The 14,897-nt window shown below is 39.5% G+C and overlaps 1 long non-coding RNA gene across 1 annotated transcript; it reads right to left on the reverse strand.

The window, feature by feature from the left end:
- Nucleotides 1–531: 531 nt before the first annotated feature.
- LOC147653998 (uncharacterized) lies at nt 532–14,690 on the reverse strand. Its single transcript, XR_015284215.1, has 2 exons — nt 12,631–14,690; nt 532–2,475 (listed from the first exon to the last, which is right to left on the reverse strand). It is a non-coding gene; the product is annotated as an uncharacterized LOC147653998 (long non-coding RNA).
- Nucleotides 14,691–14,897: the final 207 nt, after the last annotated feature.

Here is a 14,897-nt window from a genome sequence, read left to right on the forward strand (position 1 = left end):
CCAGCAGGATATGATAGCACTAACACTTTCCTCACCAAAATTGAAACTCCATCTGTCTGCAGCACATCCATGCCAAGGTGCTAGACAGGAACTCTCAATTATTTTCCAGGCCAGAACAGTACCCTTCCTTGGATGTTACCTCATCCTTCTGCCCATTCCTTGTGAGGAAATGAACAAAGCATTCAGGAGCCAAGGATTATTTTTGAGTAACTTTATAAGTCAAGAAGAGAAGAACCTGAAAAGGTCACTGTAGTTTCCATGCCAAAGTACTAATTTGCAATGCATTTTGTGCTGTCCAATGAACCCCTCCCAGGCCTGCATGGCTGCTCCCTCCCTTTTATTTTCCTTCCTCTTTAATGTCTGTCCTGTGTCCAGAGCATAAAAGAAAAAATACGGACAAAGAACATGGTGCAACACAACTTATCTTGCATTTGGGTTGCAGAAGCACTCTACCAAAGAAAAATTACCTGCAAAGTATGGAACATGTAATATTTTGACTTAAAATAGATAAAAGTCCACTACAGGAAATTAAATGCTTGCAGTGCATATTTTAATCAACCTGAACAAATGGCAGTAAATCATATTTCATATAAAGTGATAACTATGTAAATTTACACAGTTCCTTGTCTCACATCTTCTCCATATATACATAATACACATCTCAGTTTTCAGTATTTCACACACCTTCATTCCTCACCTGTTTTCCTTTCCTTCCACTTTTTTCCACCCACAAACATTGCTCACACATTCACTCATTCCTTAGGCACACCTATACCCATTAACTCAAAATTACATAAGCAGCTTTTCTTCATGTGCCCTCCTTTGCCATCTTCAGTGTTTATAATCACAGGTTCTACCTATACATCTTCTCTGTTATACCTGCTCTTATACATAGGTCTTGATTGATATCACAACATTTTCCACAGAAAATGTAACTATTTCCCACTATAGGTTGTAGATAATGACTTCTAATTTTATTGCTGTCCACAGCAGAAGCTATTAACTCTGCATAAAAATCCCACCCTCATTTTGGCTCTCTACTTCTTTCTCACAATTGCTGGGAAATAGCAGTCAGTCAGAACTGATATCTCATTGTGTTTTACAACTCCATCCCCATCTTGTAATTGTGAATACTTATTTACAATTTATTTCCCATTTCCCAGATATTCCAACCTCTCTGGGACCTTTGTACTGTCTTGACACCCAATTAAAAATTGTCGCTTCTCTGGGATCATAGATGTCATCTCAAACAGCAGAGCAAAATCTCCTGCATCATCATTGTCCTTAGGGCCATCTATCACACTCATCTTGTAAGCTGGGGCTTGCTGCTCTTCCCATATCCAAGAGAATAAAATCATAAGAGACAGGGACATAATTTCTAATTAGCTCTGTCCCTTTGGATCATTTATGTTTCCCACACATACACATGTATGCAAAAATATAAATATAAATGCAAAGATAGAGAGGACATAGAAATATGTACACGCATGGACATGTACACAGATACACAGAAAGATATGTTGTAAGGCCCATCTCTCCAAAGCAAACAAATCTGCACTCTGTATATGACAATCTACTGGCTGGTTGAATGACTTTGCTGCTGAGAAATCTATCTCAGGTGGAAGCTTTCCTTGGGCTGCTTCACAGAGATTTAAGCATCTGCAAGCATGGTGGAAACTATAGTGGCTGCCCTGCTTTTGCAGCCTCGAGCTGGTGTGGTGTCTGAAGTTCTCTCAGAAGGTTGCTGGGCAAAGCAGAGTTTTGCTACTTGGGTTTAAGTATGCGGAACAAGGTGAGACATTGTCCCTTCCTGAGGGGTACTGATTGAGATGGTAGGGGTGCTGGACAAGAACCAGGCCCCAGGGATTACATAGGGTTCAGGGATGGTGTAACAGATGACAGATACAGTGTATAGCAGTCAATCCATTTCAGAGGAATCAAAAAGTACCAAACTCTCAACTCTCACTTGCTGTCAGCACCCAAGAGCAGGGCTCCAAGCATGGAGGGTCTGTTGATCATTCTCTGGCTCAGCTGTAGGTGTGAAGGGTGGCAGGAAGCAACACAGGAATGTAAAATCTCTGAGTGCTTTCAGTATGGGTTACCCAGTAAGGAGCTGTGTCTGTGTACATGTGAAGGAAGCAAGTCTTTCCCTCCATACATCGAGCACATCTGGCACTTTTGTGAGGAAGGGTATTTCCACATGGAAAGTAGACTGAAAATTCCAAATCAAAAAACCACAGAGGATAAGTCTGAATCTAATATGAAGTATTACTGAAAGTCTTCACAAACAAGAGTGTGTTATCAGCAGGCATTTATTCTGCAGCAGCAAGTCATCTGAGAAAAGGACAAGTAATCCTATGAGCCTTTTGTAATCATTAATATTTTTCCCCTGCTTGTTTTCTCCATAGCAATTCTATTTAAATGGAGTATGGAGGGTCTGTAGTCAGAGTCTTTGGGTCAGTAGTCCACATGCAACTGAAGAAATAAATAATAACAAGTTATTGTTTGGTGCTTAACTTCCTGGTAGGGAAATACCAAAGAGTTGCATTTCCATAGTGCATAGTGTGCATAGATGGCACGTGAGGTAGATGAAAAAGAGGACAGTACATCTGGGCATGTTAAGAAAATACTCTCTTACTCTATTTTTACTTCAAGCATTAAGGCTGTGGTTTGCCTTTGAATAAATGCAATTCAAATGCTTACATACTCACCACAATGAAATGTATACACAACTATTTTTTCCTCCTATCATTATGCCCATAAACCACTGAAATATGTATATAATGTGCTTCTATAATGCACATTCGAAATTCTTGGCATGCCAAAATTTTTATTTTATGACATTTATTTAATACACCATATACAGGATGAATTATTGAAGAGCAAATTTTAAATAAACCAAATTATGTAGAAATAGAAAGATATGATGCTCATCTAGGCTTCATAGCTTAATAAGACTGTATTAGCTACAAACAGAAAATTTATGAAATGTACAAAAGTTAGATATTAAACAACTGCTGCAATAGATTTAAATATAGATCAATTCCCTAAGTGTGCAAGCCTGCTAACATTCAGCTTGCATATTCCTTTCTAATCTTTGCCATGGCACCTACTCATTTGTCTCTGAAAGGCCTGGGATAAAGACAATATGAATATGATTTCTCTTTATCATTCCTATTATAACATTTCAATTTATTTATTAGCTGTAAGTATTTTCTTCAAACAGCATAAGTGCTCTACTTAGGAAATCCCACTGATCATGGTCCCCATGACAAATCCCATTCTTTATGCTACATGTCTTCTTGCAAACTATTTAAATGCCTAGATTCAGCATTTTATCTATTAAAACATTTCAGATTATTATAGCTATGAAAAATTGTTAATTCTTTTTTTCCATAGTGACACAAGAAATTTTTCACGTGCCTTCCTGTGGTACATTCCGTCCCAGCCAATGTTCAAGTCTGAAGCTTATCATGAAGTGCTGCATATAAACTGCACAGTATTTTAAATTTCAGATTTTTAAAATTCTCTGTAGAGATCTGGTGAGTTATCAAGCTAGTTTAGTCAGTATAAAATTCCTGCTCCAGCATCCCACCACAGAGTGAGAGGGTAGGGGGTAGTCATCCTACAGTGCCTCTCTCAACTCTGTCTTAACCCTGAATACTCACACACTTACTCTATTTGCAAACTTAAGCCCATTTCACTTAAGTGCTTTCCCAGACAACTATAAATAGTCTCTTGGAAGTGGTAATTAAGTCAGGACCACATTCAGTCACAGGAATTTAACAGCTTCTCCTGGTAGAATGCAATTGGTTTTTTCCTCCTCCATCCAGGTCTTTGGAATTGGCCACAGGGGACCTGGAATATTTTAATGGTTCAAATCATTTGCAATATGATTGTACACTGGCACATTATCATTTGTTTTGCTTCACCATTCATGCTGCTGTTAATCTTTATTTAAAAATTAACGTGAAGAAACAGATTAAGTCTGAACTCAGACTCGTCATGTGCCCAAAATAAAAAGGGATGGTGAAAGAGCGGGTGAAGCTACCCTAGAGTACTCAAAAAGCTGGAGCACAAGATGGTGGGTGCTAGGGAGGAGCTGTGGAAATGTTAGCAGAGACAATTGTGAACTCCAGCATAGAAAAATATATTTCAACTAACTGAGATTACAGTTTAAGTCTTACTGTACTGTATACTAACTTCAGTGACTGCAGTGACAATTTTGTGTTAATTGTATAATCATAAATTGCTAGAAGCAACTTCTCTACAAAAATTTGTACAAGTTAGCTTGATTTTTTGTTTTCAAATGATAGTTAGATTAAACTTGGAGGAAAACAAGTTATTTTATAGAATTTAATTTCTCTTTATACTTAAAGTAAGGGAGAGTTACTTGTCCTGTTAGATTTAACAATAAAACCTCTCATATCAGCATTTTATACACCCAGTGGCCACAGCCCACTGCATTCTAGCTCTAACAGATGTTTTTTTGCCTCCTGACCTTGGAGCCAGTGTGGTGCTGTGCCACCCCATGACAAGGGGGTGCCTTCCTGGCTGCTGGTGCTGCCCACCCCTTGGGCAGGGTGCTCAGGAGAAGGCCTGAAGACTGGTGTGTATCTTGTGTCAGTTTTAAAGATGGTAAATGTAGTCACTGCCCCGCATAAAGCTTTTACAAAACAGAAATAGAGAACATTCTAGATAAATTACCATATATAGACTTAATGCAGGATTCCCGAGCACATTTGCTCTGCGACTCCCAATTACTTCAACAACACTGGTGTGCTTGTTCTCACATTGACATCACCAGAGAAACATTTATTCCAACATAAGATGTTTGCTGTGCAGAATATGTCCAATTTTATTTTACACAATCACATTATTGCAGTTCACCTTTCATTTTCATCAAAAGGTGTCTGTGGCACTGCCTACTCTTAGGAGCAAAAAACAACACAAAACAAGCCCCCAGCAACACCCTTTTTTTTCCTCCATCTAAAAGAAACATGCCAGCTCCCATGTGTTTCAGTAAGTACACATTCCAGTTCAGCAAGACAAGTATCATTGGCAATGTGTGTTGTGATTTGGATACTGGAAGCATAAATACACACATACACATATAAACATAAATATATTCTAGCAAGTAAAACCAAAGGCCATCCAGCCCACTACTGTATTTCTAACAGTGGCCAGTGCCAGCTGCCCAGAGGAGTTTAAGGACAAATCAGACCTACAGTGACATTTTCAAGAACTGTCTTCCAATCTTCAGCAAATTCCAGCTCAGGATGTTCTTGCCCAGAGCCAGTATCCCTGTATTCAACAGTTTCCAACAGACTTTCTTTATTAAATTCATCAAATCGTTTTAGCATCCACAATATATATGGCAGATATCTTTATCTATTCCCTTGGAGAAGTGTCTTTTGAACCTTTGTGTTGTTAACAGTTTGATGCCTCCTACCTGTTGTACTAAAGGAAACTGCAATGATTTTCTGTCTTCTCCATGGAGATGCATCATATCTCCCACCCATCCTCACTGTGATGTGGTTTTGTGATACTCCCAACCTTATGAAGGAAGAAATCTTTATTTCTTGCAAATTGGACTGAAGTAATCACTGCCCCTCATTCATCATGATGGCTGACTAACAAATGAGAAAACAGGGTTGGATAATAGTCCCCACTAGTTTGTCCTATCTGAAATAAGGGCAAAAATGCAATTGAATGGTCAATTTTGGCCTTCAATCTATTTTTCATGTGCTGTGGATATGCATAGAAGTGCTGAGTATCAGAACCTCCAAAGGCTAAGTTCTGAAAAGCAGAATTCCTTATCTTATCATCTTATATAGCAGTCATCAATATTTTTTCAGGGATTTTTTTTTAGTTTAGTTTTTTTTGTTGTTTTAATTTAAATTTTTTCTGGGCAGCACTGCCAACCCATTTGGATGTATATTCTTCTTTTAAGCCAAGAGCCCATGCAGAAATCAAGGTGATATTTTGTAGCAGTGTAACAGATCATTGCTAGATGTAGGATATGTGTGCAAAGAATTTCTAATCTTTTTAATTTCATGGGATCATTAATGTTGGAAAAGACCTCCAAGATCATCAAGTCCAACCTTTGACTGAAGGTTAAAACCAGCAGAATAAAAATAAACAAAATTATTTGGATGATCATCCTTTGAAATTTTTATTGTCTTACATCATCCCTGAGTATTTCCTCACCAAAACTATTTAGACAAATTACCTGCTCAGACTTCAGTGTGCTCTGAGAGCCATTGAAGTTCACATATCCTCAAGTTATTGTCAAATTCACATGAATGTATAAATTTAAACTGATCCCCAGGGATTACATTTTTAAATATAGGTGCATTAATATTTTCACTGGATCACATATAATATTAAGCCAAGTTTAAATCATCATATGGGCCGCTTTGAAATTTTTTCCCAGTGTTTAAAAACCTGTAATTAGTTTTCAAAATCTAAGATTTTTAAGCCCTTTGAAAGAATTGTAAAATAAAGGTACTTTTTCTTTATTTTACCTTTATAATAGGAAAAGCAGCAAGCTTTTGTAATGCCTATTGTAAAAACCATATTGCTATATGTGTGGTATAGCAGTAATATAGCCTAAGAAAAGCATCTGCTGAACTCACAATATTGAATTAAGACCACTGTCCAGCAATGAGTTTTGTCGCTAAACACAGCGATCTGGCACAAGTTTAAAAATCTGGTTTTTTATTCAATGCCTCATTAGCACAGAAAAATCCTTATGTCAAAGTCAGCACCCTACAAACAGTTTGATGCTGGAGAGAGCTGTGCTGTTTCTCCTTGTATCATGCAAATATTACTCTGCAGATTTGGTCTGATTCCAAATAGAAGGAACTTATTTTCCGTGCTCCTCCAGCAAAGTCAATGTATTTTCCTCTCTATTGACTCTACTCTTGCTTTGGAAGATCTGGTTTTTTATAACTGAGTTATACACCATGAATTGCCTAAGCAGATAATTAAGATACCTAACCCTTTGAGTTTTGGGTATATTCTCATATATGTGAGAATGTTTCTCTGTTATAAATTACTGTTGCCACATATCTGTTATAAATGTGTCCATCATCACAAAGAATGAAGAATTTTGTGGCAACGACAGGGCTGCAATCCAGTTCTCTGGGACAGGAAGCAGCTGATTTAATCACCAGACTTTCTCTTCACAGTGTCTTGCCTCATGCACTAAACACTTCCAGGTTTTGGGACACAGATGGGAAAAATGCAAAGTCCAATGAAAATCCAAGTTGAAAGGTTTAAAATGACACTGAGTATGCAGCTGAAGAGGCTTCCTGTATGACCAGCATGGTACTGAGCAATGCCACTGACAACAGGCTGCAGGTCTAAGGGCTGCATGTGTTTCCTTCACAAATTGAGAACCTTCACACTGAGATTGCCAGAGGGAAATTTCCATGGGGGAAAATTGAGGGACTGCTTCTTTTCCCTTTTAACAGTTGCCAGCATCCTGAAGACATCCAGTGGAATGATGGAAGGGAGGCTGCCATGCCCAGCTTCCATGCCTGGCTGTCCTAAAGATGCCTGCTAAATGATTGCTTGGCTTGTAGGTCTCAGAAACCACTTCTGCCAATAACTGACATGACTGGGAGAAAACAAATCTGTAGGCCATTAAATGTTTCCTGGAATTAAATCAACAAAAAAACCTAACCAAACCAAATCATAAAAAACTCAAAATGGAATAGTGTATATGATGTGTTTTAAGTCTGGTGAGGCATAATTTTAATCTATGCCTGAATTGATGATTGTACATTATGCTTTTTTAATTTCATCATCAGAACTGATAAGACAACAGAGAGGTCACAGGGGAGGGGAAAAAGGAAAATTAAATCAGAAAAGAAAGCATTCATTTACAATGCTATTCAGAACATTATAATCATGTGCATGAAAGCAATGGCAGTCCATTGGATCTTCCTGTTGCCATTCACCTGACATACATTATTAGTATGCACTTTCTATAACCCCTAGCTCTGCTGAAGCTTTGGTCAGCGTGTTTAGGATGTCTTATGTTCTGCTGTGAGAATAAAGGAAAATCTAGGAAATGAGCAAGGACTACTTCAGATGTTGTTCTCTTTTCTGTTGTGACTTTCCTGACTGGTTTCTTTCTTCGCTGTGGTTAGTCAACATTATGATGAAGTCACAGGACTGAAGTGTACAAAAGATGTCTCTTGAAGCAGAGGTCAGTGTATGCTTTAGGGCTGAAATAAAAGCATTTTTTTTCTTTTGGCTGGAAAAACTTATAAATGGCATTTTCCTTTCCACAGTGGTTATTCCAGCATGTTTTTTTTTCCTATGAGAGAGTCTGTAGATGAACTAGGTTAACAGCAGCTAATTTTCCTAATATCATGACCCTTTGGGAGTACCATTTTACTAGAAGTAAAATGAGATATAATCCTGCCCCCTAGCAACATCTTTATTTATTACTACTCTATTAATAGATTCTGTAACTTTTTTTTATTAACGAAAGATATGACTGCATATTTGGCAGTAACTCTCTTGATATCACGGCAAAAAGTCACAAGATTAGAATCATATTTTCTCAGTAACATTTTCTAACAATAGATAGAATTTACACTAAAGAACATCTTACTAAGAATAGATGGAATTATTGTGTAAAAATGCTTCATGCACAATGGAAAAAATTCCAACAATTTTGGCTGGGAGGCTATGATAGTTTGTGACAAAAGAAAATGATGCTGTCACAAGTGCAGAAAAATGCTTTAGCTCTCCTAGGGTGCTGCTTCTCTGCTCAACCCCACTGATACACACTCTTTTGGAAGAACTTAACTTTTTAAAAATTTGCAACTCTTTGGTAGATGTCTGTCTCCTATATTTAAAAAATGTAGTTGTGCATCATACCTGAATGAAAATTGAGATTACTTTGCATTGGCATCATTGTTTTTTCTGAATGTGTATCATTCCAGTGTAACTTGTCTTGAAGTGAAGAAGTGCTTCAGTAACATCTTCAAAGCTACCCCACTAGTCTTTGAAACACAATTTGCTAATACCTCCACAAAGTCAGACTGCAGTTGGACTGACAGTGTGCTGTGTGTAATACTGGCTAATACTGTACCACATCTTATACATCTTTCTTGGCCTTTCAAGTTTCTTCTTCAGCAAAACAGGCTCCTACCATTCTTAAATAGGAGAACATAATTAGAATAAATAGAAACCACAGTTTCTTCATTCTCATTTTTAGCATCCCCTCTTTACATGGGGGAATAAAAGACCAGTGTCTTCAGTTTAGAGCTATACTTTGTTTTGCAATGGTGCCATAAATCACATAATCCCATTGGAATTAACACTAGACGGGACTGTCCTTTGTTAGGGTATAGTCAACATACATGGAACGTCCATGTCTCACATCATGTGAAGATGGGACTTGAACCAATCACTCCTTAGTCACAGCTGTTAAATTCTAACTAAAGGGAAGAGGATCAGCAGCAGGTCCAGTGATGCCATACTGAATAAAACACCCTCTGGCTAGAGCCTCTTACCCGCACCATGCAGAAAGGCAACACTCCCTGCTGACACATTCCCTCCCCCCTCCCTTTACCTTGTGTCCCACTGCTGAGGTGGGGAACCAAAAGCCATTTTGGGTGTGAGAGCTACAAGAGGTGGGGCAGCACTGGATGGTGAATCTCATTCTCCGTGGGTCCATGAATTGAAAGCATGGAGGCCTGACTTTCCTCTAGTAAGTCTGTGCTCTGCCAAAGCAGCAAAATGTAAAAATCACTGTGATTTTAGAGAAATGTAAAGCCTACCATAGAAGAATGGATAACTTTTATTAATACATTCATGTTTAGATGCATTTTATTTTAATGCTTTCTTACATTTTGGACTTCTCTACCCATGAGTTTGAAGTGATCTAATGAAATCTGTTCCTGTCAGGTAAACCTAAATGTAGATTTGAGTGTAGACAGGGTTGTAGCATCAGAAGTCCTGCTATGTTTTACAGATTATAGGAAGGTTAAGTTTAAAAGCTGATAGGAAGGTTAAATTTAAAATTATTCCAGAGGGAACGACTTCAGATTACAGCTTAATTCCCTTTTTTCCTGCAAATTTCTTCTTCTTTAGTATCTTCTCTCATCATGTGGAAAAAGGGAAAAAGCACTCCTGCATTTCAAAATCCATACAGATAATAGTTCGCAGCTTCAGTCTTCTATTCCCAGCCGGCCAAGAAATGCAGAACTGCCTCTTTAAAAACAACGTTAAAAAAAAAAACATAGCTTGCAATGATTTCTATGTTCTTTCATGTTTTCCTGCCACACTTCCTTCATTTTTTTCTGTCATTATGTTAATTGTAATTTCATCTGGCTTATGCATCTGTCATTTTGTTTATCTTTTCTGTACTATGCATACCAATGGCACTGTCTAAGTAACAGTACAAGTGTGTTTATGTTAATAATAACAGGCATACAAGGAATTGTTCTATGTCAGGTGCTATCTTACAGCATCCCTTTGAAAGAACACATTACCAATGAACACCGAACACCTGTTTTTTACATTCTTTAGTAAATGACTAATGTTTATATACAAAGAGAAGGTGACCTCAGTTGCGAGCTGTAGCAGCTGGCAATCACACTGCCAAATCCCTGCAAATGCTAGCCGGTTAGCAAAAACAAGTTTTCTTTTTGTGACTTCCAGCCATCAGTTTTATTTGTTCTTAACTAACTCAAATATTACCTATCCACACAGGATCACAGGCCAAAGTACTTCCTGCAACCAGCTGCTGGCAGCGAGTGTGCCCCACTGATCAATAACAAAGGTGCTGCGAGCACAGGATTTATCTCCACAGAAGACTTGTCTGGTTATCAGAGAAAGATCTCCTATGTAAGCCACACAAAACCATACAGTGTCCCCAGAGGAGGAGCAAACCCTATTTCCTGCCTGGCTGGGATGGAGGGCAGGCGGAAAGGAGGAGGAAAGGAGATACTTTCATTGTTTACAACAGAATAGAAATTCCGACTCAAAGAGACCAGAAGAAGAGGCCTGAGAAGGCATAATGACATTTCTCCCCATCACATGTTCAAATCCAACTAGTTTTGAGAAACATCTTCATAAATACCTTCCAGGAGAAGAAGCAAGAAAGTATTCCTAATCTTCCCACAAAACATGCACAGAATATGAATGCATTTCTAGAGGGAAGAATTATTTCATTGACATGAAAATCAAGGCAACACACTACATTAAATTCCACAGACGCCTCTAGTTCTTAGGGAAACAGATTTTCCATATTCTTATTCAAGCAATGCTGAAGGCAAAGATAGAGGTATGATTCACAAACCACAGCCTCCAGTTTGGCTGCTCCTGGTACTGCAGGTTAAGAGCCAGCACAGTAAGTAGCTATCTGTCCAAAGGAAATAGCCTGTATTGCAAGGAAACATTCAGAAGCCCCTATGAAAGCTAAACAGCCAAGCAGATACTTATGGCAGTACTGAAGTAAAAACCAGCACAATAATTATTATCATTAATTGATACACATAAGCCACATAAAAATACACCAGTTTATTTACTGATTATGGGCATTTATTTCTTGGTTGCAAGAAAAGAAAATATTTTCTATGTGTTTGCAGTATCACTCACAGTCCTAAAAATTGTTCAAGGAGAACTTTACTTGCCCACTCACAGGGCATATGCATTTTGGTAACCAACTCATATTTGAAAATTATGAGCAAAGAATATAAATTTTACCTATTTCATGGTTCTATTTGTTGTTTTTTTTTTTAATTCTGTTTTTCATATTATGTGTTTTGTCATCTTTCATATAGCTATATTTACTGACAGCCTCCTATGTATAGATGTAAAATCTTTTCCCGGAATTCACGTAACTTTAAGTTTCTTCTTTCCATCTCCATCTCTTCTTTTGGAACCCAAACCAAGCATGAAAATTTTTAGCCAGAAAAAATGTTTATGCTACTAGTCAGAGCACAACACATACCTGTGTAAATGCAAACACTCCCTCTTACTGCACAGGATTGCAATTTTTTTCTGTCTTTGTAGATATTTATTAGAAAGCAAATTTATGGGTAGTGCTGATACAAATGAGAGCTGTCATGGCATTTAAAGTATGTGTAGCACCATTCATTTTGAGGGCAGAATAAGTTTTGCATATCCACCTTTTGCTTTCTGTCTTAAGGATTACTATAGCTAAAATCCTAAAGCTGGGGTGGAAGGCAACTTACATATTTAGGTATCCAATACTGCCTTGCAGTCCAAGAAAAAGGAAAGTTTCTGGTCAAAAAGAGTTTAGGATCAATTACCCATGAATGTTTTGAAAAATCCCATCCCAAACTGAATATAGTGTACTGTGCAGCTAGCCCCCTCTCCCACCTTCCTTAAATCAGTGTGGGATGACACCAGCTCAAATAGTATGTGTTTAAATGGCAGAGCACAGGACAGCTTATTAGCTGTCTTTGATAGCTGTAAGACTTTTGCACCATCATGTTATCTTAGTTCTGTAATATCTAATGATATAAATCCTTCCTAATGTTTATTGTGGAGCTTAAAGTGGATTTTATACTCTGCTAGCCACACACCTTAATGATAGATTTAAATTAGAGATTATACTAAAAAGCAGGTGTTTCCTACCTGGTCAAGGCTGTTTTTAGTTGTGTCTGTGAGAGAACCAAAAGTTATTTTTAAATAAAAGTCTAGGTTTATTTTGTTTTCTTTCTATAAATTCCCCAAAGGAAGGAAGTCTTTACCAGAAGGCTCCTCAGGTTGGTTTCCTTTTACTGGCATAAGAAATGTTATTTGATGGTTTGTGTTGAAACTGAATCCAAACATCTCATCACTGCCTGTCCAGGCCCTCCTCCAGATTAACTTCATCAGATAGATTCAAATGTGAGTAACCTGAAACATCCGCAAGAGTTTGGCATGTGATACACACTGTGTTTCTTAGAACACAATTTTTGTAATGTCTGATCTCCTGAACTGTTAGAGATGCAAGAGTGCTGTTGAAGGGAAATTACCAAACAATGTCAAGGACCATGAAAATTAAAGAGAGAAAGGAGAAAAACTTCTCTGGCATTAGGGAGATGAGGTCTTCAGAAGACAAAGAGTGCCTGCCATAAAAACTGAAAAAGAAAAAAGTCTTTCAAAATAATCATAATTTTTTTGCCACAGTAGTATAATTCAGTCATTGTTGCTGTAAAATGAGCATATTCTTCATAGCTGCATCAATAGATTATCATGCAAGTCACTGTCCCAGCTCAGGCTGCAGCAGACAGTAGTCTCTCATGTTGCCAGACTCAAATGCAGTTTTCACAAGAACTAAACAAGCATTAAGGTACAGTACTATTCCTGTGTGAGACCCACACCTCTAAGCTTCATTCTCAATGTAACAGAGTAGAACCCTGAAAGCGTTACACGTAATTCTGCCCTGTGATTCACACATTGCAATACCATCTCTTAAAATACGGGAACATGGGTTATTCAAGTGACACTAACATCATTTTGAATAGCAGTGTGGGAACAGAGCAAGCACTCTAGGAGGGCTCTAGCTCATGCAGCATGCCAGCACTGCATGGTTCAAATCCTGCATAGTCTCAGCCCGCTATAGATGAAGTCAGATGAATTTCTGAAATTGATTTTCTAGAAGTGTTAGAACTTCAAAGTGAGTGGAATAGGACAAAATATGTGAGGAAAAAAAACCAAGTACGATGTTTTTTTAAATAATTGGAACTGAGAAAAGGGGCTGAAGGGATGTAGGTGGCAAAACCAGTTTTCCAGCACCTTGGTCATATGTCTTATGAGAAATGAATCCAGGTCTGGGGTCCCCAGCACAGGAAGAACATTTGACCTGTTAGGGCAAGCCCAGAGAAGGGCCACCAATCTGATTACAGGGATTGAGCTCCTCTACTACAAGAAAAGCCTGAAAAAATTGGGGTTGTTCACTCTGTAGAAGACAAGGGATCTTCCAGAAGCCTCTTCTGAAGGGAGCCCACAAGAAAGATGGAAAGTCCATTTATAAGATCATGTAGTGACAGGACAAAGGGGAAACGGCTTCAAACTGAGAGTAGTTTAGGTTAGGTATTAGGAAGAAATTCTTTACTGTGAGGCTGGTGAGGCACTGGAAGAGTTTGCCCATTAGCTGAGGATTCCCCAAAGCTGAGGATTCCCCAAAGCTGAGGATTCCCCATTCCTGGCAGTGTTCAAGGCCAGGTCGGATGGTGCTCCAAGGAACCTGGTCTAGTTGTTTCTGTCTGCAGCAGGACAATTGAACTAGAGGATCTTCAAGGCCCCTTCCAACCCAAACCATTTTATGATTTCTGAAAGCCTCTTCCCGGACACCTCAGGTTGTGCACCCCCATATGCTGCCCGGCCTTGTCTCCTCATAGGTTTGCGGGGGTGTGGTGAAAATGAATCACCTTAAAACCTCCGTCCGGACGGCCTCTGGTCTCCCCGTGTGTTTGTGGGCATCGGCGAGCGGGGAGGCCCCAGAGAAGGGGGCAGCTCGCACCCTCCCTGCAGGCGCAGCTCTGCCTCCCGGTGCCTCCTGGCCAGCCTGCCTCCGGCACTGCCAGCTGGCCCGAGGAAAGAAGTTTTCTCCATCCCATAGGGGCCGTACTGTTCTGTGGGGCCTGAGCAGGGCAGGCCGCGGATACCGGCATTCCGCTGCCCACAGCGGGGACGCGCCTTTGCCCGGCGCACACGCGCCCTGCGGCGGGCGGGGCGGGCGCGGCGCTGCCCCGCGCGCCCTCTGCCGGCCGCCAGCAGCAGCGCTGTCCCCGCGCCCGCCGCGGCCGTGCCGGGATGGGATGGGCCGGGCCGGGATGGGATGGGATGGGATGGGATGGGCCGGGATGGGATGGGCCGTGCCGGGATGGGATGGGCCGTGCCGGGATGGGATGGGC

This window comes from Cyanistes caeruleus, chromosome 3 (genome assembly GCF_971803275.1).
Source record: "Cyanistes caeruleus chromosome 3, bCyaCae1.hap1.1, whole genome shotgun sequence".
Lineage (NCBI taxonomy): Eukaryota > Metazoa > Chordata > Aves > Passeriformes > Paridae > Cyanistes > Cyanistes caeruleus.